General features: G+C 39.2%; 1 protein-coding gene across 12 annotated transcripts in view; it reads left to right on the plus strand.

Annotated features, from left to right (window-relative positions):
• PTPRF (protein tyrosine phosphatase receptor type F) overlaps positions 1-27,192 on the plus strand; it is a 523,498-nt gene that overhangs the window by 82,487 nt on the left and 413,819 nt on the right. For all 12 annotated transcript variants that reach the window (XM_081865454.1, XM_081865450.1, XM_081865456.1 and 9 more), the window contains exon 2: positions 7,386-7,472. The gene's annotated coding sequence lies outside the window, so the exon portion shown is untranslated. The remainder of the gene's footprint in view (positions 1-7,385; positions 7,473-27,192) is intronic.

Consider the following 27,192-nt stretch of genomic DNA (forward strand, 5'->3'; position numbering starts at 1 on the left):
AAGCATTAGCTTGCGAATTTAACAACTACCCTTTTTTCCAGGATGATGAGGAACCATTAATGAGTACTCTTTGGTTTCGGTCAGTCAATCAGGTACAAATCTACCTAACAGTTACCTCATTCAACCCACATTTTACCAGCTTTTCTCATGGGAATATTGTGGGGGACTTTGTCAAAAGCCTTACTGAAATCAAGATACAGTATGTCCACAGCATTTCCCTGATCCACCAAGTTTGTAATTCCATCAAAAAAATCAGATTGGTCTGGCATGACTTATTTTTGAGAAACCCATGCTGGGTCTTAGTAATCACAACTTCCTTTTCTAAATGCTCACAGACCGACTGCTGAATTATCTGTTCTAGGACCTTCCCTGTTACTGATGTCAGCCTCACCAGTTGGTAGTTACTTGGGTCTTCCCTTTTCCACTTTTTGAAGATAGGGACAACATTTGCCCACCTCTCTGTAAGGACCTCACCTGTTCTCCAGGGTTTCTCAAAGATAATAGACAAAATCTTTGAAATTACATCCACAAGCTCCTTTAGTACCCTTGGATACAGCTCATCAGGCCCTGGAGATTTGAATTCATTTAAAGCAGCAAAGTGTTTGCTTACTACCTCTTTTCCTATCTTGGGCTGCAGCTCCCTCCTTGCATCATTTATTAGGTTATCACCAGGTTGGGCGTTGTTTTCCTTTTCCGTGAAGATAGAGGCAAAGTATGTGCTGAGTAGTTCTGCCTTCTCTCTGTCATGCATTAGCTTTCCCTGTCTCATTCACGCAGAAAACCCAACACGTGCTTGTTCTTCCTCTTACTGCAGACATAGCCGAAGAAACCCTTTTTATTATTTATAAGCTGTCTTGCGAGCCTGAGCTTATTCTGACCTTTAGCCAGCCTGACTCCCCCCCCTGCAACTGTTGGCTACTTGTGTATACTCCTCCTTTGTGATTTCCCCTTTCTTCCATTTCTTATACATGCCCTTCTTAACTCTCAGCTCATCTGTAATGTAGCAAATGTAAAAGAAAAGTCTGAAGTCTTTACATCAAATATGATTTTTGTCAACAGTTCTTACAGATCTTGATGACAGATAATCTGTTGGTCTGTACTCATGGGAGACCCATCAATAGGGGAGTAAAACTCCATATGATCTTTTATCAGTAAGTAAATATGGGCAATGTACTCAGTGTATACACTTTAAAATTAATGGCAAAATCGACTGAGTTTCTTTTTAGTTAGTCTTTCCTGTTCTTACTCTGTCATTGGAGCTGTCACACCACTCATTGTTACTGAAAATGGCTATAAGAAAACAGTTTACAAAAATTAATGACAAATTTGTTAGTAATTTAAAATTTATGACAAATTTGCTAATAATTAACAATACCTTGCCCATGAGATGCCCACACAAATCTCTGAAGTTCCACTGGTGACAGAAAACTTTTCTACTCTTACTGAAATAATCCATTCACAATAAATGAAAGAAACTCATTTTTCCATCAATGAAACCCTGCAATAAAAAGTAAAAACACCTGTATTTAAAAATCCTTTAATTCTGAACACTTACCCATATTTAGAATGTATGGTTATTGATCAGTTAATAAATAAATAATTTGTGTTGCGCTTTGAAAATTCTAAATAGAAACCTTGAAAATACTCTGATCTTTATTGATTATTCATTGTACATATATTTTTTAGTGATTGTTATTTTTATTGGGTACTGTTTGCTTTTTTATTCCTCTGGATTTCTGTTATCCAGTTAGGTTTGCATCAGCAACTTGTTTCATGTCCCTTTTCCAATTCAGCTTGCCTCATTAATTAATCTTCACAAGTTTCCTGTTTGTAGTTCTTAGAGGTTTGAATAAAATAAGTTAAAGAGAAGTGTGTTGGTTCTAAAAAACAATCCCAAAAGGATAAAATTAAAGGGACAAAGCTGACACATGTTTAATGTTTCGTTTGCTACTTAATGTATGATCTTAGGTTTCCTTTGCTACTACTACTAGTTTATCTTTTCTTGTCTCCTCTTTTTAAAGTAAAAAAGCACTTGAGGGCCAAATTTTTAGTCTTCTAGTAGAATATGCTTATTATAACAAGAATTGAAGACCACATTCCGTGTGCCAGTATTTTAATGTAAAGCATTTGGCATCTGTCAGCATAATATCCTGCCTTTATCACCTCATTGAATTTGCTAGAGGAATGCTGATAGTAATTTGCACAGCATCATTTAATCTCCTTTGTCAAATTATGAAGTTGTTATTGATTTCAAGCTGCTGGTTAGCTTCACAGAGTTCTTTGCATCTTATTGTTTTTCCTACGGATTTTCATGCTATGTTACTTTTTGCTGGAGCTGTCAATTAGGAATAGATGTCTTGAACAGTAGGGAACAAATACATTCCCTTTAGAGCTCACAATCTGCACTGTTTTTCAAACAGAAAGTTGTCTTAACCTAGGGTGTAATTAAATAGTGGTTATAACCAGAACTACTTAGTAAAGTAAAACATGCAGAAATATCTCAAGTTGTTCATAAAAAGGTAAAGGACCCCTGACAGTTAAGCCTAGTCGCGAACGACTCTGGGGTTGCGGCACTCATGTTGCTTTACTGGCTGAGGGAGCTGGTGTTTGTCCACAGTTTTTCCGGGTCATGTGGCCAGCATGACTAAGCCACTTCTGGCGAAAGCAGAGCAGTGCACAGAAACACCGTTTACCTTTCCACCAGAGCGGTACCTATTTATCTACTTGCACTTTGACGTGCTTTTGAACTGCTAGGTTGGCAGGAGATGGGACCGAGCAACAGGAGCTCACCCCGTCGCGGGGATTCGAACCGCCGACCTTCTGATCAGCAAGTCGTAGGCTCAGTGGTTTAGACCACAGTGCCTCCCTCAAGTTCATACCTTTGGGTAAAATGGCTAGTGTGGAGAAAATGGCTTATTTCAAGGACAGCATCTCTGTTGCCTTTGCAATTTTGCCTTTTAGGTTTAAGACAGTGTTTTTCAACCAGGGTGCCATGGCATCCTGGGGTTTCTTGAATGACGGTCAGGGGTGCTGTGGGCAACAGTGGCCTCTGTCCCTCTTTCCTGCCCTCCCTTCTCTGATGCCCTCTTGCATCTCTACCTCCCAAAGGCTTGTGTGGCTGTTGGTTGCACCAGCCCTGGCTACAACCTTCACAGGCAAATGGCGCCTCTGGGGCTGGTCAGGGGGCAAGGAGTAAGCAAGCAGGCAGGCAAGGGAGCCCAGCCAGTCAGTCCGCTAGCCCTTACTGTTGGGAAGAGACAGACAAATCCCAGGCCCCTGGGAGGAGTGTGAGGAGGCATCTTTCTTTGGGGGCAGGGGGGCAGCTCAGAAATTAGGGGCAGCAGCAGCGGCTGCCCAGAGGACTCCCAAGGAGAGAGAGGAGACTGAGGGAACACTCCACAAGGGAGGATGTTCAAAAAAGGGTGAGAGGCTGCCAGCACCGCAGGCAAGGGGTGACATAACTGGGCTCCTGATGCCGCAGGAGGGGTGCCGCAGAAAGAATGTAGTTGATCAAGGGAGCCATGGTCTCAAAAAGGTTGAAAACCTCTGGTTTAGGGCAGTATAATACTTTATTTTAATTGCATACATGCATGTGTAAATGACTTGTACTAATGTTACGCTCTATGGCTTTGTACTCCACAAAGATCTCTCACTTGAAACACACCAGTCATACAATGAAATAGTGAAATTCTGAAGGCTAATTGCTTACAATCCAGTGTTTGTGTTTATTGAATTTTGGTGAAAAGATCTTTGAACTAATTTTTATCAAATCCACAATGTATAATTTGACAAAGAAAGAAAGAATTAGATTATTAATTATAGCCTCATAAAGTCGGTGGTTCGAATCCCCGCGTTGGAGTGAGCTCCCGTTGCTCGGTCCCAGCTCCTGCCAACCTAGCAGTTCGAAAGCACGTCAAAGTGCAAGTAGATAGATAGGTACCGCTCCGGCGGGAAGGTAAATGGCGTTTCCGTGCGCTGCTCTGGTTTGCCAGAAGCGGCTTAGTCATGCTGGCCCCATGACTCAGAAGCTGTACGCTGGCTCCATTGGCCGGTAAAGCAAGATGAGCGCCACAACCCCAGAGTCGTCCACGTCTGGACCTAACGGTCAGGGGTCCCTTTACCTTTAACTAAGATGCAGCTTATAGCAGATGTGGACTTCACATGTCTGATCCCTCACCCAGGCTTAAGGAATTGGGAATAGACCACAGGATCCTCTGCATCTTCTGACCATCTCAGGTGTGAATTTCCACAGTTCAAACAGGTCCTGCTTGCCAAACACAATATGTTCTGTGGAAACTGTTAGGCAAGCATAACAAGTCCACAATTTCCTATGGAAATATTTCTAATGTGGGATTTGTCGTACTGCTTTCACTGGTTTTTTCCCCCAGTGGTTTATTCAGCAAAAGAGAGACGCATGAAGAAACCTGATTTGTTAGATCTCTCCTGCACCCTGATTCATCAGATCTTGCTCCCACATCCCCCTCCTTGATTTCTGCCTGAAAATGGCTGCTGCTGACCAGCAAAGCACAAACAAACAAGGAAGTAAGGAAGTTGGATTTTCAGATAGGTCAATCTGCAGAGTATATAGGGGGTTTGGAGATAATTGTTTACGTGCGGATAAGTGAATTTTCAGATAGCGGGATCTGTGTGTAAAGGCTTATGCTGGTAATATTTACTGGAATTCTGAAACTTCTTTGGCCTGAAACTATAGATCAAAGAGTTTGAATGGAATGTCATACAAAATATTCTGACCTTTTGAAATCTGAATTACTGTATATGAAAACTGCATTTTCCAGCTCTTGTAACTGAAACCTCAAGTTCTTTGAAACACCATTCTCCTCCATTTCCTATGGTCAGCACTATTTATTTATTTATTTATTTATTTAACTATTTATTAAAAGATGCCCTTTCCTATTTTATGATCAAGCTCTAATCTAAGTCTTCAGGGATATGACTCCATGCATATTATTTGATCTGTTCATTTTTGTTGGGCATAATAGGCAAAACAGAACCAATCAGTGTGGGCCTACTGAGTTGAATAGTAAGCCTTTCCTCTTCTTTTTATTTTGGTTTAACACGTAGATTATGCTAAATAATGTTCTGTTAAACTGATGTTGAAATTTGCACTACTTAGATAAAATTATAGCTTGTTAGTAAAGGGTATATTTAATATTTTGGGTTCTCTGTAGACATTCAGGATGCTTATACAATACAATACATGCTCCTTTTTTAAAAAAAAAGATACAAAAATTCAAAATATATCCTCCCCACCTGCCCAGATCTTAATAAAGTTATTTTAAAGTCTGTATGCCAGACTAAATGTTATGCTGCCTAGGCTGACATTCCCATTTCTTTGTGAGGAAACAAAGGTGTAGGAATTTTACAAGTGCTTTTGCTTATTCTTGCTTTTAAACTATCAAATGTTGGAATCTTTCTCAGTAAATGAGATCACCCACTGAGTTGAGAAGGTGAGGAGCACTTCTCATGCTTTACAATCGTGTCCTGATTTTCTGCTTAATTTGACTGTTGTATGATTATTGTTTGTAAAAATTGGCTTCTGTGCATTTTAACAGCTTTCGGAATGTTCTTGTTTTGGGAAACCTGGAGAGGCCTAAAGAATGCCTTGGCATGTCAGTGTTTCTGCCTAAGGGAAACATTGCCCTCCAATAGATAACATTGTCTTCAGCTCATAAACTAGCATTTTACCATTAGCCACCAGGTGATTCTCAAATGTCAGTTAAAAGTGCATGATCATTCCCAGAGTTTAGTGGGAGGCTGCATCCTGTTGCAGAAGGAAAGAAATGTTGACCTTTCTTAACTTTTACCTTCATGCCATCAAATGTTTGTGCTTTAATTAGTCGGGCCCCTGAAAATACAAGACCTTTGGACTTTCAATATATCTAGCAGAAATGAATGAGAACAAAAGCTACTGAAAATGCTGCTAGGAATTCTTGATGTTGATTTTGAGTCTGATTTTCCCCATTGACAATAAATGTAAGAAATTGAGATCTGAGCTCCTGTTGTTACAGATTCAGGGTCACAAATCCAGGTAATAATTGACCTTGAAAGAATTAATTTGCCACTTGTGAAGGTATGGTTTAAACCATGCAAAGGCTTAGCAAGAAAGCTTTCTATAATTTGGGGCTGTAAATTGAACAAATGGATAATGTCAGGAAATACTTGGTTTTGAGGTTGTGTTTTCAGGACTGAGAAGTTAGTATGCACCATTGTATTCCTGATTAAATCTGTGTAATAAATTAAATGGGTGTGTTACTGTTCTGCAAATCCTGTCTATTTTGAATATAGGTAGAAGACAAGGTTGCATTACCTGTGAGGTACAATATATTGATTTCCGTGCAACATTGAACTATATTTTACTTTATTGTGAAGGAGCAACATGCTGGTACACATTGCCAGAAAAGTCCTGAGTTGCTCCTACCTCTCTTAGTTTGTTTGAGGGAAACAAATAATGAGCCCTGGTTTGCACATAACATGAAGCCAGCCTCTGGTTTCTTCTCTTTGTGGTGTGGCAGTAGCAGGGGGGAGGAGTGGTTCAGGAACTTCTGAGCAGCGTGCACCAGCACATCACTTCTTCACACTGAACCATAATTTATAATAAAACAGTTTTTGCCAACTTTGGGGTCCCTTCCAAATCTATGATTCTGTGAACCTCGTGCGCTCCAGATGTTTTGGACTACTATTGTGTTGGCTGCTTCTGATTTGAATTGTAGTTCAAATCTTCTGATGGGCAGCAGGTTTCCTCCACATTGTCCTCATTTTTGCACAGGTGAAGACCTTTTTGTTACCAAGGAATGTAATCAAGCTCCTTGCTGACACTGCTATTTTGTTAATGTTGTTGTTTCTTATTGTTGTGCCGTATTGTTACCTGCCCCGCACTGCCATTGAGAGGGAGAAATGGATATAAGTATAATAATAAAACAGAACTGCAGGTCTTTCAGGTTTGGGACGTTTGAGATTGTATCTATTGTAGCACTTAAGTCATCATTCTGTGTCCTAGGCAAACCCAATGGACTCCAGGAAAAAGAAATCATTGCCCCGAAGCTGCTTTCAATTCCAGTAGTGTTTGCTCAAATGAGCCCTGTTGGCACAAATTAGTTAGGCTAGTTTCCAAGTTGTGCTTCTCTAATTCTCTCCCCACCTATAATCCTAGCATTTTGGAGGCATCTGAGAAAGAATGTGGCATCTTTTAGCCATAAAGAACACTCTCATTACAGTTTGTTTGGCAGACATGCACCAATTATGCATAGGGGACTGAAGCAGACATTCTTAGTATCATCCTGTGGACTTGAAAGCATATATTGTGATTTTAGGGAAGCTTTTCAGTGTTTACTGAGATTATGATTATCCATTTTTGTGTTCTGTAGGGTACCACCTGAATGGGTTTGATCAGTGTGAAAAGGACCTACAACTTCAGCTTGCAAAGGAGCTGTGAGGAGGTTTGCTGCAGTCAGGTGGGTATAAGTGTGCATCATATTGTGTATACAGAGCGGATACAACTGCATTTTTTTTGTTGTTAATTGCAAATCTATCATTTCAGTTGACTTTTCAAAAATGGCAAATAAAGGGTTTGTGCAACCTTTCAAATGAGGCATTTTGAAAAAAAAGAGCAAGCAAAAAAAAATTGCAGTTGATGAAAAAATTATCTGGCAAATTGTGAATGTGTAAAAATGGATTTGGAAGGCAAGGATTGTTCATGCATTTTGTTTGTAATGTAATTCGTATCCTATTGAAAATTGTAAAATGTTCCGAGGAGATAGAGTTGATCTTGTCCGCTTCTGTCAAGTTTAAACAAACCAACATTCACAATTGAAGTATGTAGATTGTCCAATGTAACATTTTGAAGTCAATGCCATTAATTAAATTAGTATTTTTAGTACTAACAATAATGGACTCCCCCAATAATTGCATTTAACATTTACTTATATCAAGATCAGTCCCCGGTCCCCTTAGGTAGAATGCATCTCTACCTTAACTGTAGAAATACAAGAGAATAATGTTTTGCATTTTATTGTTACTAGTTTTTTCTGCATATCCAGAGCAGTCTTTCTCAACCTTGGGCCCCGGATATTGTAGGACTACAACTCCCGTCATCCCTAGCTAGCAGACCAGTGGTCAGGGATGATGGGAGTGGTAGCCTAACAACATCTGGGGAGCCAAAGTTGAGAAAGGCTGACTTAGAGGATCCTCATAAAATGTAGTGTTCTGCATCTAAAGTGTCACTTCTGTGAATAAAAAAGGGGTGGAGAGCCAATGGATGTTCTCAGTTAAGGATGGAAAGGAATAGATTTTCGCCACCTATCATGCTATTCCAGAGGATTTCCCAAACACCCCAAGAAAGTCTTCAAGATACTGCAGTAGGAAAGCAGTGTTGTCAGAAATTCGCTCCTCCTATTTCCAGTAAAAGCATCCAGTAAATAGAGTTGTGGAGATAAAAGTGGGAAGAAGAGCACAATGTACACAGCTTTGAATTCCTGGGAGAAAAGTCACAAGACAAATCTAGAACAATAAGCAACAAATGTGTGCTGTCTCACAGCTCTCAGCAAAATGTATACACACAGAACATTTTGCTAATCTTGATAAACGAAAAATATACCCTTGTGTTAGGGTACAGTCTACAGGAATTTAAACTTGATGCAGCTACAAGGTGCTTAGTTTTTTATGGTTGTATCTGCTGATTCATTTTGTATGTTATCTTTTTGTTTTATGGTTAGTGTTTATTAATAAATAACAGCATAGTGAGGACAAGCAGACCAGTAGTGGTTTTGTGGGGGGATATGGAAAATCAGGGCAGGGGGACTGCCATGTTGCCATTTTTTCCTCAGTAGAAAGGCAACCCAATTTATTTTACCTCTGAGTAAAGCATACCAAAGTCAGCCAACTGTGCTTTATTCTATAAAGGCAGCTCCCTTAGGGAGTGAATGAAATAATGTGTATGTGAGAAAAATGTTTAAATAAACATGTCCCAGTATCCTTCTCCATCCAGCTTCCCCAACCTTTTCTGCTGCTCTGCAAGGGCCCCCTCCTGAGTCCCAGCTGGGGTTGTCAACATTCCTTCCTCTGCTTAGCAACAGTGATAAAGCACCCTTATCAATTGTGCTGCCTGCAAGTGCCAAAACCTTACCAGTTGTCTCCATCAGGGTGGATTTGATTTCAATCACGATTTCAGTCACGATTTAAACCACGATTTAAACCACTAGTCAGTAAGGCTTGATTTAAATCACTAGTCAGTTAGACTTGCTTTAAATCTTTTTTTTTTTTTTTTTTTTACAGAAAGTCTCATTCCTGCTGGTATAATCTTAATATGTACAACCAGAGGAAGGCTTCATTTTTGGAATAATAATTTTTCAGAGTAGTTTTTAGTCATTTATATAAAAAATGACTGATTTGTTTATACTATTAGAAATACATAGACAGATAATTATGAAATTATTGTGAGGTTTAATAAGTTAGCTGTTTATATTTGGACAACTTTTCTGCTGTACTTTATTGGAAGGAGAAAAATAATAATTTCCCTAACAACCACTTAAACTATTTATTTAACCAAAGCAATAACATTATAGCATATGTATCCATGTTTGTTAACTGATGTGGTTAAACATTTTAAACAAAAAAACTTAGACTGAGTTTTAGCGCACATGAAAAACTTAAAACAAATCCTTATTTCCTGATGAATAGCCTTTGGACTATAATGTAACTTAAATAGAAGTCTATTTTTAGAAAGATTTCTCATCCAGAAGCATTTTATATTAAAAATCCAATTTAAATTAAAAAAAAAAACTGATTTAAATTTAAAAATCTGATTTTTTTAATTAAAAAAATCATTGATTTTTATCCACCCTGGTCTCCATATTTTGTTTCATACCTTTCTTTAGAAATGACCAATTGGCTTACCTTTTTTAAAAAAAGTGAAGGCAAAGAGGCTGAGACTGCCGCTAGCATGGGGCCCAATACATGAGTAGCCCCTGAACATCCCTCTTGGTGGCCCTGCTCCTTCTCTTCCTAGATTTAAAAATATGTTGTGGTGTTGGTACCAGTTTTCCCAGCCTGTTGCAAACTGTGATTGCTTGCACCTGAGACTTCCTCACTTAGCGAATTGCTGGGGGAAAAAACCAAAGACTTGTGGGCTACTGTTACTGAGCTCATTTAGAAGAAAGAGAGATTGGGGTGGAGGGGGATGGGCAGCTGAAACAGCAAAGGGAGTCTGAAGGAAGGAAAAGGTGAGAATGGATGGGACACTCAAGAGATTTGAGTGAAAAATGTGGGATTGCAGCATTTGAGGAGATCTTTGACTGTTCAAGGAGAGAAGAGCGAGCATACAATGGCACATGCAGAGAAAATGAAAACATTGAGTTAAAATTATAGTAAAAATGCTGTTGATGTAGTGATGCACTATGGACATCAAAGTGGCCCAGTGTGAGCTGAGTTGTGTGTCTCTGATGGATGATTGTCCTGCTGCTTCAGAGTATAAGAGGGAGATGTTAGGGAAATAATTCCAAACTGGGAGAATGCTTTGGAGGGCTATCTTCCTATAGCTGGATATTGACCTCATTAAGCAAAATAATAAGAAGTTTCTTTCCAAGTATATCTTGAAAATATTCCAGGAATGCCATATTTGGACTGGTATTCTGTAGCTGGGCCAGTTGGAAATGTGGTTTTATTTCATTAAGTTGCCGAGGATAGTTTGTAGCATCCTTAAATAGAAAAAGATAAGAAATAAAAGTTAAATTAAAATAATCAAGTAAAACAAACCATTTAGCAAATAGCAGCATTAAAATCCCAATAGTCTCTTATTAGCATTATTTATTAATCTGCTAAATGTGCATATTAAATAACAATTTAAAACTGTAGTATCTACCCTGAACTGTTGAGGTGAACTGGTCTGTGCTGCTTTTTTTAAAATCTCCTATTACCCATTTGGACAGATTTAATGCTATCTGTGAGAATTATGTTGTGTCATCGCTACTTCTGGAAATTTATCTCTTAAGCATTATTTCCTTAGGTAGCTTTTAATTTGCAAGTTAGTAGGGAGAGTTATTCATTTAAATCCCTTTATTTCTTTACCTAGCTTCATTCTAGTTTGTAATCCCTTCTCACCTTGGAGTTTGTAATGATGTCTGTGGAGGACTTGCAAAGGAAGTTTTGGCATAGTTTCCGTTTACTGTTTCTACTGATTTCAACAGCATTCTCAAGGTGATAACATACTGGTAATTTTTATGCTTGACAAATGAATCCAGCCCAGATTTGGGAAGTCCTTGTTCCATGAAACCATGATGTAAAGAGTTTGTGATCATTGTGGATAACCACTTTACTGAGTACAATGTTGTGATGTAGTGTGCAGTGGTAGGAGCATGAGGTGGATAGGTAGGTAATTTTCTAGGGTTCTGGAAGTGAAGATGTCAAAAACTACACTGAAGATCTGGAAATGCAGATTCTGAGGGGGAATAAATAATTATGTCACCGAGAAACATTGGACTGATTAAACAGAAAGACATAATAGAGGAATGTAAGAAAAGCCCTGCTGGATCGGACAATAAGCTCATCTAATCCAGTATTATTTTTCTTATAAAGGCCAAGCAGATTCCTATGGTGAACCCATAAATTGCTGTAAATGTATGTAATATTAACTATTTATAGATGTATTCTTAGTCAAGAATTCTGTGCTGAATAGTGAAATCAAGGGGGAAAGATGGTGGAAAACTTTCCCCATGCAATTATAAAATTCCCAGTGTGTTCTCAGCAATAGAGTTCTTCATACAGGGACAATTTGGTGAACCCACCCATAGGCTGCACAGTAAACTGCTTGTGAACAACTGGAAGGTGACTTGTAGACTTTTGGTAGCAGGCATGATTCATTTAGATATTTTACCACTTTGATTTAACTTGTTGCTTCTGCATTTTAGCCTTTTCTATCACTGCTCATAAATTAGAAGCAGACAACAGAATTTGCTATAGATAATAAGATTACAAAGGCAAATATTTCAGCTCACAGTTTGGCATTCCAGTAGATGAATGTTGCAGGTTGAAATACGTTGTGGCATATTTCTTCTAAGATCGAAGGCAGATCTCTTGTCTGTCTTCTAGTCCAGGTGCTCTGCATGCTAAAAAAACTGATAAAAATGCCGTCTTTGTTGCAGCATGGAATGGGCTTAACAGAGACTAACTCTTAATCTTCCTCAAATGTTTAATGTTTACATTGTGGAATTGGAGTTAGGTGCCATAGAAGTGGTTGGGAATAAAAGTGTGTGTCTTTTGAAGTACTGATTTCTCATGAATTGAACACATAGGTGATGTAGCACGGCATGATTGTACTTGAATCAGGCCATAGTGCTGTATTTTCTTTACGTCTTTCATCTCACAGTAGATACAAGCAAGCTTTGTTGAACAACACAAACCATTTATTTATTTATCAATTGCCTGTCAAGACAAAAAGCCCTGAGTGTCTTAAAATATAAAAATCTTAACTTAGAAACTTTAAAATGATTTCATAACAGATTTAATAAAACCATATTTAAAAAAAACACAGAATGGAATGGAATGAATTACCTTTAAAATAATTCAAAAGCTATGTGGAACAACAATGAAAAGTTTTAATGACCTGCTTAAAAACAAACAAAGATGAAGCTAGTCTAGATTTATGGTCAGGGTCTCGCTACAGAAAAGGCCCTGCTCCATCATATCTGCTCCCTGCTTTTCCTTTTGCTGTTTGTAGCAAGCAATGTTAACAAGTCTAGCTGTGACTCTTGCCGGTCTTGGCTTATCCGCTGCAATCTCTTGGGTTCACTATCATTTTGTTGCATAGCCAACATATAGAATAAGCTGTTATAAAATACTATTGCCACCTCTTGGCCAATGGAGACAGCCATCCATCCCCACCCCGCGGCAAGAATGACAATGTATTATGACAAATGCGTTGCTCTCATTGGGCACTCTTTCTAAAATTTCAGAGGGAATACTGGCAAGCTGCTGAGGTGAGCTAAGCTGCCACTTCAAGCAGTGGCAAGGTAATTTTTCTAGTTGGAATGAACAGATAACTCTCAGCCACCTTATATTTTACTCATTCAGAAGTTCTCTGATTTTACCTGTTCCCTAATGTTGATGATACTCACTCTGCTCTTTCAGGGGAGCCTGAAACAAATGGGGGGGGTGTTTGGCTACTTCGCTGGAGGGTTGGGACCCATTATTGGGTGGCAGACCAAGGTAAGGTGGGTCACAACTGTAACACAGCCGTCATAAAAACAAAAGGCGTAAAGTTATGAAGTGCATCTCTAAATGCTTGGTTGAGCTAAAGGTTGGTTCCACATCTGAAAAGATCTTATCCGCTACACTGACAGGTAGTGGTTTTCCAAGATTTCAGACAGTGCTTTCCCCCAGCTTTACCTGATGATACCAAGGGCTGAACATGGCACCTTTCACATCCAAAGCATGTGCCTTGCTTCTGAGCTCTAGCCCTTCCCTGAAACAGTTTCCCCTTGCCTTTAGGAACATAAGCCACTCTCAGGCCACTGTTCCATCAACTTCAGCATCTCCCTGGCAGCAGCTGTTTAGGATTTAAAGACGAGTATTTTCCAGCCCTACATGGAATGGGATGTCAGGAATTGGACCTCAGAGGTTTTTGTGTAAAGCATGTGGTCTGCCACTGAGTCACACCGCTTCTTTTTACTCGCCCCAGCCCCTCCTAAGCTGTGTTCTACTGAGTCAGGCCACTTACCCATCTAGTTTTCTAACAGCAGCTCTCATGGGCTTGGAATGAGATTCTTCCTATAGCAATTACTGGAGATCCTTTAACTGGAGATGCTAGAAACAGAGCCTTTAAAAATTGTGACCTTTATGTTTGCATAGCATTTACTCTGCTAATGAGCTATGAGATCTGTGACCCTTCCCCTCTGCAAGCCAGAGTCCTGTTTATATTTTTCAGTATAGTCAGTCCGTTGATAATAAATGAACATACTGCTCAGAAATACTAAGAGGTATATTTTATAAAGCTGCCTATTTAGCCAGGAGTACTTTATTTAAATCAGAAAAAATATTTAAGCCAGAAATTATAAAAGAGCATTGATTCCCATTTTTCTCTACCTTTTCAGTTTAATGTGGTAAATAATAGCATAATAAATTACAATTGGGGTGTCTATGAATGAGTAAATATAATAGCTGCAGGTAGAACCCTTCTCAAGCAGCATATCTTTTTTTTCTTTTTTGTAGTTAAGCTGTTGGAAATCTTAGTAAACACCTTAGATACAGTAGGATCCTCTTAAACACAAGTTCCACGTAGCAGATCACAGAACATAATGAAAACATAAACTGTTACACAAATAAACCTGTCAGAGGGTATAGCATTGCTACCATAAACAGCTGTAAACTGTGCACGTTGGATGAGAATGCTGCTTTGCGGGTCAGCTTTGCATTGCATAGTGAAATAGCCTTCTTGGAAATAGCCTTTTGGTGTAAGCCTGAGGGTAGGTCAGACACACATTTTTTAATGGGTGTATTGTAAAAATCTCCTGAAGCAGTAGACCTTTATTCAGTAGGACAGTGAACATGAGCCTGGTGTTTGGTTTGACACCATGTTGCTGTGGAAGCTTCAACTGTCCTACTGAATAAAGGTTTACTGCTTTGCCTTCATTCAGCAGGGAAAGCTACTAAGGTTAGGTTTTTGTTACTCTGGTTGTTTTTTCTACACATATTTTAAGTCAGAGTTTGTTCAGCACACTGGTATTGACATTTGCCCCCCTTCACCCTGACCAAACCAAGCCTGCTTCACCCATGACATTTGCCTGTGTAATATGTTAAATTAAAGCATCTAATTCATTTCATAGAGCATCGAAAATACACTGCAATATTCTGAGCTGCCTGCATAATTCAAGAAAGGTAATTTCACCCCAGTGAGGTCACTATGGTGTGAAACTTCAAATAATTTGGATGCCTTCTGAATACATGTAGTTCAGATTTTGCATAATGCTGAGTTTTCAGGTCGCTTGCTTTGTGACCCGGCGTTCTCTTTCACTGGCAGATTTGTGGTGGTTGGTAGTGCAAATTTGCTATGCTGGGCATGTTATGTTCTGCTTTCAGCTTTTCCTTGCAGAGGATCGTCACTGCAGAGCAACAGAGACTTCAGTCAGCTGTATTACATCATTACTGACAAGGCTATTTCATTTGTGCTTGTAAACTCTGACAAATAACATGTTAGAACCTCAGTGGTCAGATAATCTAAAATGTTTAAGAGATACCAAGTTTGAAGAGACCAGAGTGGGAAAGCCATATAGTATTTTATCGCAAAAGAGGGGTCTGGTTGGGGCAGCTGTGAAGTTGCTGCCTCACCACTGGTACTGCTGACTTCTTTCCCCTCAGTTGTCTTTGTGTGAAATGCCTCAGCAAATCATTCAGAAAATAAAGTTGGCAAAATATGTGAATGCCTCTTTCCCTGTAAAATAGCCGTTTCCTTGTAATTTTGGCCAGTACAGCTTGACAAGGGTTGGTGCCACTGAATCCAGCCAGCAGCAGTCCCACATGTGAATGTGTATGTGTGAGAGAGGTGTTTTTGTAGTCCTCTCTCATTCCTCAGTGTTCCAGTGTTGATACTCACTTCTAGACCACCAAACTTCATCAAACTATGTGCACCAAGTGATCACCCAGACATCATTATGGTGTATCCACCTCAGTCACTGTGACTGTTGGTTAATATTACAAGAACGCTTACTACTTCATGCCAATGTTGCTGATTAGGTATCATGGAACTGCATACCCGCATGGTTTGTATTAGCCCGTTTTATACAGGTTTTTGACAAAATGCTTCAGGGTGTTATAAGCTGCCAGCACCCCTCTGTCCATTTAATGAATTTATTTGCCACATTTTTAGCCTGCTCTTCAGTCAGAAAGGGCCTCCCGAACAAAAAAATTCAAGCTAGTTCTTGCCTTAAAATTTGTGAAAAGACAGGACACAAAAGAGAAAGGGACGGGGAGGGAGAACGAGAAATGCTAGACACCAGTTCTTAAATGTATGAAGGCTGAGGAGCTGTGATGGAAAAAGAGAAGAACCCAAAAGGAGTTGGTCTTATAGTAAAGTCAATGGAGCTTTCATTTTCATTTTCTGTCTTCTGAAGCCTGATGTAATGTCTGGAGCTAGGTGTCTGTTGACGAAAAGGCAAATGTGACTGGTCCATCAGCAGAGCTGGTAGAATGGCCCTGCTTCCCTTCTCTCCCCCTGCTGCAGCCTTTGTGGACTGCTTGTTTTTCCCCTCCCAAGAAGAGAGTGCCCTCTCAAAGGCTGAAGAGGGATATGTTCTTGGGTAAATTCTTTGACAGTATTCTAGGCAGAGGTATAACAAGTATAACATACCAGGGTCACTATTGACCCATGGCTAACTCCCAGACACATAAAAGGCAGCTCCACTCCACCCCCACCCCTTTGAATTATACCCTCTGGGCAGGACAATCCACAGAAGTTTCTGTAAAGCTACAAACAAGGGCAGGAGCAACTGCCAGCCGAAATTAGGGTATGTTGACAAATCACTCACACATTCTTTGTTTTGTTTTACAATAATATGTAAACAATATTATATTGTTTACATATATTTACAATATATTACAATATTTACAATATATTACAATAATATATTGTTTTACAATAATATGCCAATCTTAGGAAAAACGGATTTCTAAATAATTGCCTACTTTCCCTTCAGTCTGCACATCACTTCATTGGAAGTGTTTGTTGAATGGAAATTAAAGTATTTTTGCCAAAATATTAGCTCTTGCCTTAGCTTAATAGCTAGTTCTCCAGGTCCCCTTTGTAAACATCTGTTATGAAAATGTGTATGAATAGTACAGTAATAAGGCACTCCATACTAAAAAATAATGAAAGATTTATGTTATGTGATCTGCTTATATTTATGTGAACTCTGCCTCAGATTGTGGAACCATGAACTTAGAAAGAAGTTCCCTGGGAATGTCCCAGTGTTCCATGAAGCAAATAGATGCACTGAATTGGTAGATGCTTCAAATAAAAACTACCTCTTTACAATTCATGAATCTTCCCTTTATGGTCTAATAATTTATGGAGGTTGCTCTTCCGTTCAACAGAGTGACCCTTCTCTGAAGTCTCAAGCAGCAGAATGATGTTTTAGTGTATGTATTTGAATTATCAAAATCAATTTCGGGAATCGTTACTAATTTTATTTCCAAAGTTAATAAAAGTTATTGTTACCAGTTAGAAAGGAAGATTTGCTTTTCTGTAGTGTATATTAGCTGTAGCATTGATTTTGTCTTGAAAGTGCCCGAGAATAGAATTTAGAGCAAATAAAACAGATGTGAGGGTACATGTTTCGCTTATATTCATAAAGATTATACTTTAGGGATTGATATGAAATAGAAAACCTTCTGCAGTTTCTGTGAAATGTAGTAATTTATGTGTTAAAACAACCCCAGTTTGACTATAAAGGCCTTATCTCACCTGTGTAAAGAATTTATGCGTAAATGCATATTTTATGTTTTGCCGCTTTCCATCTTCTGGTTCCTTTATACTTTTCATACATGGCACTTGTGTTTGTCTTTTGGAGACCACAAAAATGTGCACTGCATTTGATGTCATTACGTTGACTACTCTGTTAGTTTATTTTGGGTACAAACAAGAACTGAAAAGGATGATTAGAGCTGAGTGTATGAAGATGATAAAAGCAAAAGTTGAGAGCTAGGAATTGTGTGTAGGCTCTTAAAAATTCTTTAACTTGCAATTAGTTGGAACACTTCATGACTTGCACAGGTATTGAGCTCTTGTTTTTACCTTTACCACACTCACTCTTGCAGGCTCTGCTTCCTCTTTTTAAGCTCCATTTATGGTAAAGATGTTTGCATTGCCAACCTCTGTTTAAAAATGCTTCAGGGTACAGTATGATGAGCATTTGAAATGGGAAGTCAAATTTTCAGCTTTGAAAGTTGAGAAGCATGAAAACTTTTAGGGGAAAAAACCTGAAATAATGATTCAGGGGTGAAAAATGACAGTAACTGATAGCATATGCTGAAGCAAGATTTCAGCGGCTTCCTATGCTGAAGAAACTGCACTGCCTGCCAATAAACTATTGAGCCATGTGGAAAGTCTTGTTAAGCCGGTCCTGAGTTGTTCAGGGCTTTGTATGTTCTTTAAAAGACCTCCTGACTCTGTATAGACTTGCTTTTCTGAGTTAAGGGACCCTTTGGAGTGTACAGTGGTACCTTGGTTTACGAACTTAATCCGTTCCGGAAGTCCATTCTTAAACTGAAACCGTTCTTAAACCGAGGCGCACTTTCCCTAACGAGGCTTCCTGCCGCCTGTGCCCTTCCACCATTTGGATTCCGTTCTTAGACTGAGGTAAAGTTCTCAAACCGGGACACTATTTCCGGTTTTGTGGAGTTCGTAAACCGAATTGTTCTTAAACAGGACTGTTCTTAAACCAAGGTACCACTGTAGTGCAATATGTTGCAGGGGCAGGGGCTTGCAGATGGAGTAGGAGATAGTGGAGCTCCCTGCTCTTGATACAAATGGAGGAGCAATTTAGGATCCATAACACTGGCCTGGTTTGCAGTCAGCAGACTATCCATGGTTTTTCTGACAAAATCAACAATACAAAGGCTTTTTTTTTATTATTACAAATGATGTCTTGTTTTAAATATGGTTTGGTATTATATCTGAACCCAACATTCCTGCTTAACCATGGTTTCCTTGATTATTCCACCCAGATGCTCACCAAGCTGTACCAACAGAGCTTCTGTTGGTGATCTGAAAGCACATGTGTGCCTTTCTTAGTGAAGGCATGGCAAAAGGGTCATAATTCAATAGTAGAGCATCTGCTTTTGTTGGAGAAATTTGTAAACTATTCATCCTACCCGAGGTTTCCCAAGGGAATATCAATAAACACAGGCTTTAAGAGAAGAATTAGGCCTTTAATAATACAAATGTACACAGAGTCAGCCTCCTTAAAAAAAATCAGAGGGAGGCTGCACTTTAATACTTTCAGGCATCATCTTTTATACACATCCAACTACATAGGTGATTACCACCTGACCAATCAGACAGTTACAGCAATTACAACACTGTCATCATAGTAAACTATTCAGAGATCAATGTCTGTTTACATTGTCTTCGAATTGCTCTGTGTATTAGTGGTCTGCAGTGTCTGCTTTCAGTTCTCTATGTTCATATTTTTGTTCTCTTCTTAACCTAAGAGTTAGTGTAATTATGATGCTTGGCCAATCTCCTAGTGTATTGTTCTCCATCGTCATAACTTATCTTCTTATGTTCAATTCCTTTCAGTTTTTCTAGGAAGTGCAAGAGAACAGAGGCTTGCACATACTTAAAACAGCCTGTTTGTTCTATTAGAAAAGGCTTAGTCAAGCTCATACACAGATTTTCAGCTCTAACTGCAAAAAAATGGATTCAGAGATGAAATAAAACGAGGAAATTCTCCTACACTTTGCTTCAAGCTCTGGCATCTCCATGTAGGCCTGGGAAAGGTTTCTGTTCGAAGCCCTGGAGAACTGCTGCTATGCCAGACAATATGGACCCAGCAGGCTGGCAATGTAGAAGGCAGCTTTCTAGGTTCGTTCATTTGTGAGATGACTCATGGTTTCTTGTACACACCGAGGTTAAAGAAGTGCTTTTTTTTCCTCTAGAAAAAGGGTGCTGGTACTTACCATGCAAGGAAGGGCTCTTGGACCCTGCCAGAGCATCACGCCTCCCTCCCTAAGCTTGGGCAGAAGCCTCCCAGGCTCTTATTTGGGGGGGGGGGAGGTGCTGGTGCTGTATACCAGTGTGTACTGCCATTAAAAGGACTGGTTTTAAAGCAAACCATGGCTTAGTGTTATGTGTAAATGCAGCCACTGAGTTCAAGTTGAATTACTGTAATGCTTGTTTTATTGCTTTAAAAATGGTCACTTTTGCCCACTGAAGTGGGAATTGTATTGTTTTGAGCGTAAGCCACCTTGAAGTTTTTTGAGGAAAGGCATGATAAAATTGTTTTAGTTAAAATAAATCAGCAAGCAGAGCAGGGGTTAAAAATAATGCCTCCTCTCCAGCTGTAGTGGCACAGGTCACTTGTGTGCACAGATGGAGTGGTTGGAAGCAAGATCTTTATATATCTGAATGAAGCCAAGTTTCAAATTTGAGTCTGCCACTGCCCATGCTGACAATGTGTAGCATCAAGAACATAGAAAAGCAGCTGCTTTGTCCTTTTGTGGAGAGAATAGAAATCCACACAAGAAAAAGAAGCTATAAAAACTGATGCTGATAACAGAAACATTATTTTTCGTTGATTTGGCACTGTGTCATTGGAAAAATAAACTAAGATGGCTATAAATGCAAATGCAATATATCTTACTATTCTGAATACTTTTTTCCTGAACAAGTCCTGACAGATGCCTTGTTAGTAACCCTATTTTTGAAATATCCTTATTAATAGTAAATTTATGTGCAGGAAAAAAGAACAATAATTTACTCCTTTTGTAAATCAATGAGAGTTCCAGATGTGCTGGACCTTTATAGCATATATTTACTACGATTCTGCTCATAATAGGTCCTATGTTCACTGAGAGCAACCTGTTAAAATCAATCGCTTTCCTTTCTAATTAGAGAAATGTATCTTCCCATAATTCAAACCAAAGCAAAAAGAAGAAGATTCTGAAAAGATACGTAATGGTCAGAATCCATATATTCGTAACTGTAGTAAAAACTTCCATCGTAACCTGATGAATGTCAGTAAAACATTGACAAACGTACAATACATTGACAAATGTGAATCAGGTGGTCTGCAGGGTAGCTGCCACGCTACCCTGCGGACCACCTGATTCACCTGGCAGCAAATTTTATTTTTCTATCTTTTGGCTGTGGGGCTGTCCCTGGACATTTTGTTTTGGTGCCCCAACCTAGGTCCCAGGAGCCACATGGCTCCTAGCACTCCTATACCAGTTTCTAACACTGATCCTGGATCCTTGGTTGTGATTTCCATCAGCTCCTGCTAATAGCCTACCTGTACTCCTATCTGGACAGGAATAGCCTAACTACTGTTGTCCATGTTCTGGTAATCTTTAGGTTATATTGCTGCAACATATGCGGGGCTGCCTCTGAAGAGACTGGAAACTACAGCAGGTGCAGAATTCGGGAGTCAGGTTGCTCACCAGGCCAAGACAGTTTAAGCATATAACACCTATCCTGGACCGAATGCACTGGCTGCCAATTAGTTTCTGGACCCAATTCAGTGCTGGTTTTGATCTGTAATGCCTAAAATGGCTCAGGATCACAATACCTAAGACTGTATCTTCCCATATGAACCAACTTGGACCCTGCAACCATAATCTAAGGCCCTTCTTCATGAGCCCCTCCACAAGAGGTCCAATCGGTGGTAACACAAAAGCAGGGCTTTTCTGCAGTGGCTCCACATTTGTAGAATGCCCTTCCCAGGGTGGCTCGCCTGGCACCTTCATTACATATTTTTAGGCCCCAGGCAAAAACATTTCTCTATAACCAGGCCTTTAACTGATTAAACAATCTATGGCGTTTCATATGTTTTCTGGAGGTGGGGTTATTAGTTTGGTTGGTTGTTTTGTTATGGATTTTGTGTTCTCATTTTGTATTTTTATGTTGTGAACCATCCTGTGATCTTCAGATAAAAGGTGGTATATAAATTTAATAAATAGTTTGCACACAATATTAAAACCATGGTTTTAATAAGCCATGGTTTCATGTTATGTTTAAACCCAGCCCAGTGCTTTAACTATGACTTGCTATTGAAATTAAGCCATGCTTTGCTGTTGGTTTACTGACTTTAACTATCATTCATTGTTGCTTGTAAGCTAGTTCTTCAACTTTAGCTTAAGCATGATTTATTTTCCCAAATGGCCCTCAAAACTAGAGATGCTATCCAAGAGCAGCTGAAAAATGAAACCACTCTCCATTCTCAGCAGCTTTCACTGGCGGTTAGATATAATGATGTCACTGCTAAGTCTACCTAGTAACAGGATCTCTTTCAAACCTAACTCCTCTACCTGCAGCCTTTGCTTCACAGCCACAGCACATAATGACATCTTTAAAAATACTTTTTCTCTGTCTGCTCACTTTACAGAAGTTTCTCTAACCTCACCTGCCTTTACTGCACAGCTGAGTGTGGAGTGGAGATGAAAATTTAAATACAAAGTTAAAGAGGCTGTTGTTCATTATGACTGGTTTTCATCAGTTCTCTTTAAAGTGTTTAAAAGCCTGTTACTAGCATTTTGCATGTCATGTCTGTGCATGTGAGAGTGGGCCTTGAAAAAAAATGTTTTTTAAAGCAAGATAAATGCCTTAGCTGAGATATCCACCTTGTTATGCTATTTAAGATGTGCCAAGCCCCCAATAAATTTAAGTTCCCCACCCAGCAGCCATTTTACTGTTCTCAATTTCAAAACAGAATTTTTATTATCCTCTTTCCTACTCGTCTACTCAGAAGTAACTTCATTAAGTGTAATGGGGCTTACTAAGCATTCTAAGCACATCAGAAAGCCCAAAGGCTGGATTGATTTTTTATTTTTTTTAAGGCAAGTGGGACATCCCAGACCAACTTGGAATCAACAGCAGCCCACCATTAGGGAGAGGTATAGTAATGTGTCGAAGCAGCTACTAATAGTAGTAAGGCCCGGCCCACTGATAAGGCAAGGGGACTGCCTCAGGCGGCAGGCTCTTGGCAGTTTGGAGGGGTTAGGGTTGCTATATTTCAAACAGTAAAAATCCAGACAGAAAGGTTGTTAAGCTTTTTAAGGCAAAATCACAAAAACAGCACTGCTGCCATGGGCTGCCATACGTCTGGATTTTCCTGGACGTTACACCGATTTCTGCCCAGACACTGCTAGAGACAGCAGTATTCCGGATATGTCTGGGGAATTCCGGACATATGGACATATGGCAACCCTCGGAGGGGTGTGAAAATGGCAAAAATGGTGTAAAAATAGCATCTAGCAATCCCACAAGGATGCCTGTGGAGAGATGGAGAGATGGAGTTTGAGCAAGGAGGTTTAGAGGGAGTGATTGTGGTATAGTTTGGTGGATTTTTATTTTATTTTATTTTATTTGTTTTTCAAGGGTTTTCAGAGGTTTAGATAGTGTTTGCAGGCTTTTTAAATGGTGTTCCCAGTATACATGATTTCACTTAAACGTGCAGTGCCTCCGAACATAACATCCGTGTAAATGTGGAGTTGCCTGTAATCTTTTGCAGGAAACCTCCCAGTCTGTTGCAAAGAGCTTTGAAAGGGCCTCTCTAGCTCCCAGCTAGGCAAATGTAGCAGTGATACATGGCTTGGGGGGAGGCACCATTTTCTGGTTCACCTCAGGCAGTAAAATGTCTTGTACTGGTCATGGCAGGAGCATAAAGAAGGTGGGAATTAGGCAGGATGAAAACTAGTCAGACACTTGCAGCACTGGCAAACAATTGTTTGATGACTTCTGGTTTAAGCATTCCAACCCCCCCCCCCCCAAGGAACTGTGGTTAAGCTTTGGCTTAGCATAATGTTTAAAACAAGCCGTAAAGGATGTTTAGATAATGGTAGAAAGATCTCTGAACTCCTCTTCTCCCCCTTTGTCAAACATAAATAATAGATGGGTAGATGTCAAGAAAATCTCTTGTCACATGGAAGTCGCTGGATTTAGCCATATGATATGAATGGGACACTGTCCACTTAATGTAGCTGTTAAAAAAGATTGTCTCTAAAAGCACATGCCAAAATAAATTTATTCAAGATGCCACAGGATGCTGTCTCTTGTTTTGTAGAGGCAGATTAAGATGGGTGGTCTTACGAAAAGTCTGGGAAGAGTGACAATTACCTAGTTTTTGCATAGGTCTGATTCTTTTCTTAGGTAGTGCCTTGTCTGGTATTTATCTGCATGAAAAGAAGCTAATAGGGAAATGCTACAGCAGGCTTACTCAACCTCGGCCCTCCAGATGTTTTGAGACTACAATTCCCATCATCCTTGACCACTGGTCCTGCTAGCTAGGGATCATGGGAGTTGTAGGCCAATAACATCTGGAGAGCCAAGGTTGAGGAAGCCTGTGCTACAGCAAACAAAATGTGTGCACAATACTTTAGCCACACTACCATGCTGATTCAGTATTCCATTACTCTGACCATTGTGTTAGTGTCTAAAATACTCTCAGAATTAACTTTAATTGCTTGTGATTTGGTTTTTGCATAATATGGTTTTGCACTTCTTGTAGGGAAAGTTTTTGTATCATTCTTCAGGCTCATTATTACTCTAGTTAAAAAGAAAAGTGGGTGGCTTTATATAAAGCAGTTGTAAGCATTCCATTGCAGCATTGTAAGCTGCCTAAAGTTCCAAACACTATATAGCAAAACAGTCAGTGGCTTTAGTTGCATAAGAAAGTAAAATTATTTTTTGGTACCTTCACTTCCTCTACTTTGAAAGGACCTTCTTCTGTTCTTCAGGGTTCCAAGCGGTAAAAGCTTTTCACCATAAATTTATTCTACTTAGATTTCACTCAGACTTGCAGGAGCTGGATTCTGAGTAAAAAAATATTGAATTTCTTCCTTTTAGTGTTAGCCTCCAAATAATCTCTAATAACAGCAAATTGGGTGAAGCAGCAAGTGCCATGGAAAGTGTAGTAGGTAGCACAGAGTAATTTCTATTTGGCTGAAATACATAAGTCAATACTGTAGGAAGTAAAATATCCAGTTATTATAAATCTTTATTGAATTTTCACTGAATGGAAAAGTATAATTACTCATCCTAAACCTTATATATTGGCATGACAAATTCTCAGAACAAAAGCCTATTTAAGGATGTTTGCGAGAAAGCAGGGGGGTGTCACTATTAACTTGAATTAAAGCAGCCACTGAACTTTTACGTTTGCTCTCTTACTAAGGAAGAAGGTATCTGACATCTCTAGCAATCACTTCCTTGAGATAGCTCAATTTAAAATATTTTTTTTTTCATGAAACAAAATGAAAAGAACTCTCCTTTAGAGAAGAACAATTACTACTTTTTAGAAAACAATAAAATATTACATACAGTAATATGTTTCAGTTTAGCTAAATAAATATGTGTTGGTGTAGATAACATTTGTTGGGTGAGGGGTCAGATAAACTCATTAGTTTTTGAGTGAGGAGAGGCCTGCAAGTTGGCATGGCACTCTGGTATGCTAGGAAACATCTCAAACTTGCCCTGATGATAACTAACGTTGGTTCAGGTGAATTTGGACAGTTTGTGATGCATGCTGATATATAAGTTCTAGGATACAGCTCTTCAACCACTGTGTCGCCTGCGTGGTAAGCAGTGTAGTAACTGGGAAACTGTAGCACATCTTTAAATCAATCTGCATCTAGAGTAGTTACTGGCAAAGGATAAAAGCCTGCTCAAATAACTACAGCCACAGAGTTTAATGCTAATGTTTTCGCAGGGCACATAGAAGTCATTACATATATTTCATCAGAAGACATAAATCATTAGGGTTTGAGAGCACAGCTGGAGATGGATTGTCAGAAACTCCAATTAAATGTCTGCTCTGAATGGGGGTAATGATGTAATGCATAATCCACAAGTTATGAGAATATTTGTGGCCAAGAAGCAAGACATAGCTAATTTTCAACAATTAGGAAATGACTTTCTGCTTAGGACTAAGATGCAGTGTCATAAATAACTGCAAAGGGTTTCTCCAGCTGCACAGGATTAATTCTACACTGTGCAAAGTCGATTGCAGGTATTAGGGACAGGTTAATGAGAATGCTCTGCTGAAAATTCTCCCCTTGATCTCGGCATTAGGTTTAGCGTTTTTAATTAGTTCAGATCACAGTTTGATTTGCAGGTAGGTAAAAGAGATAATTTGTGTTGATCTGGAGGTTTGAACAATATTCTGCTGTTAAATGTTTAAAGGGCCAGTAATAGCTTGTGATCTCTCATCTAAAACTGAGGCCCAGTTTCATATCGAGGGATGAACTTGTGTCTGCTTGTATCAGGGTGTGTATATGTGTGTGTCTCTTTATCTCTCTTTTGTGAATGAATCCATCTCAGTGGAGACTAGACTGAGTCTTGGTTACTGATTATTAGAGGTTTGAGTTTTATTTTCTGAATGTCTGTCCTTGTGCAGAGATTTGACCTTGGAATATTTCAGGACAAATATATTACCAAAGGTTAGGTGTATTCATCTGAGTTATCTTTGAATGCAAACACTTGCAAATATATATATTTAATGTGAGCCTAATCAAGTTGTTTGAAGACTTTCCCCATCTTTCCCCCCACTAATCAAGATGCAATGTATAATTTAAAGCACACTGAAAGATAACAGACAGTGAAATTTCTCTCTGTGTCTTTGATTTGAAAACAGTTTTCTACATTCAGATGCTTTTAGATATGAAGCCTTCTTTTGAAATTGTGCATATTATATTCCACTCATAGCAAGAAGACTACTTTACGAGCCAGTCAACATTATTGATTTATATTAACGTCAAAGGAGTATATCAAACTAAATTTTACCAGGTGACTTACCACCTGGTAAAAATTTATAACTGCTTTGGCAACTTTTGTTTAAAAGTGGAAAATAAGTAAATAAATAAATATTGTGGTCATCTAGAGAGGGAAATATATTTGACATTGTTTTCTTAACTCACTTTATTGTTTTCACAAAGAAGTGCAGTAAAGAACATAGTGATTGTTCTTCGATTTTGCCTAGATTATCTGGAAAAATTTCCTAGAATCGGAACTGTGACATGTGGATAGAAAAAAGATAATTTTGCAAACAGCTTGGGCCTAAGCTTAGTTATAAGTGATTTATTATTATTTAGCAAAGGGGTCTTCCCTATGGACAAGCCATAGGGCAAAGCTGTTGCCTATTTGAGATGTTGTGAGATGGGATTTGGCAATTGAGCTCAAACAGCTCCAGGAAGAAAAGAGTAAACATACTTTCTTTTGGGTGGTCTGACTTCCAGAGAAGTATACCAGTCACTTATGGAATATTATTTGTACATCTGTTGGAACTGTTGTACTGGGCCAGATTCAACTAAGTTGTTGCACTAGTGGAAGCCTGTTCATTGAGTCCTGTCAGTGCAGCAAGACTTCCTCCTCACCTCCCATGCCATCCCCAAATCTGCTTGAGAGGGGCAAGAGAACCCCAGAAGACTGTGCAGGAGGAGGAGAGTAGAGATTGTTCCATCTGGCAAGCAGAAATG

The sequence above is a fragment of the Podarcis erhardii genome (assembly GCF_964252035.2).
Source record: "Podarcis erhardii genome assembly, chromosome: 6".
NCBI lineage: Eukaryota > Metazoa > Chordata > Lepidosauria > Squamata > Lacertidae > Podarcis > Podarcis erhardii.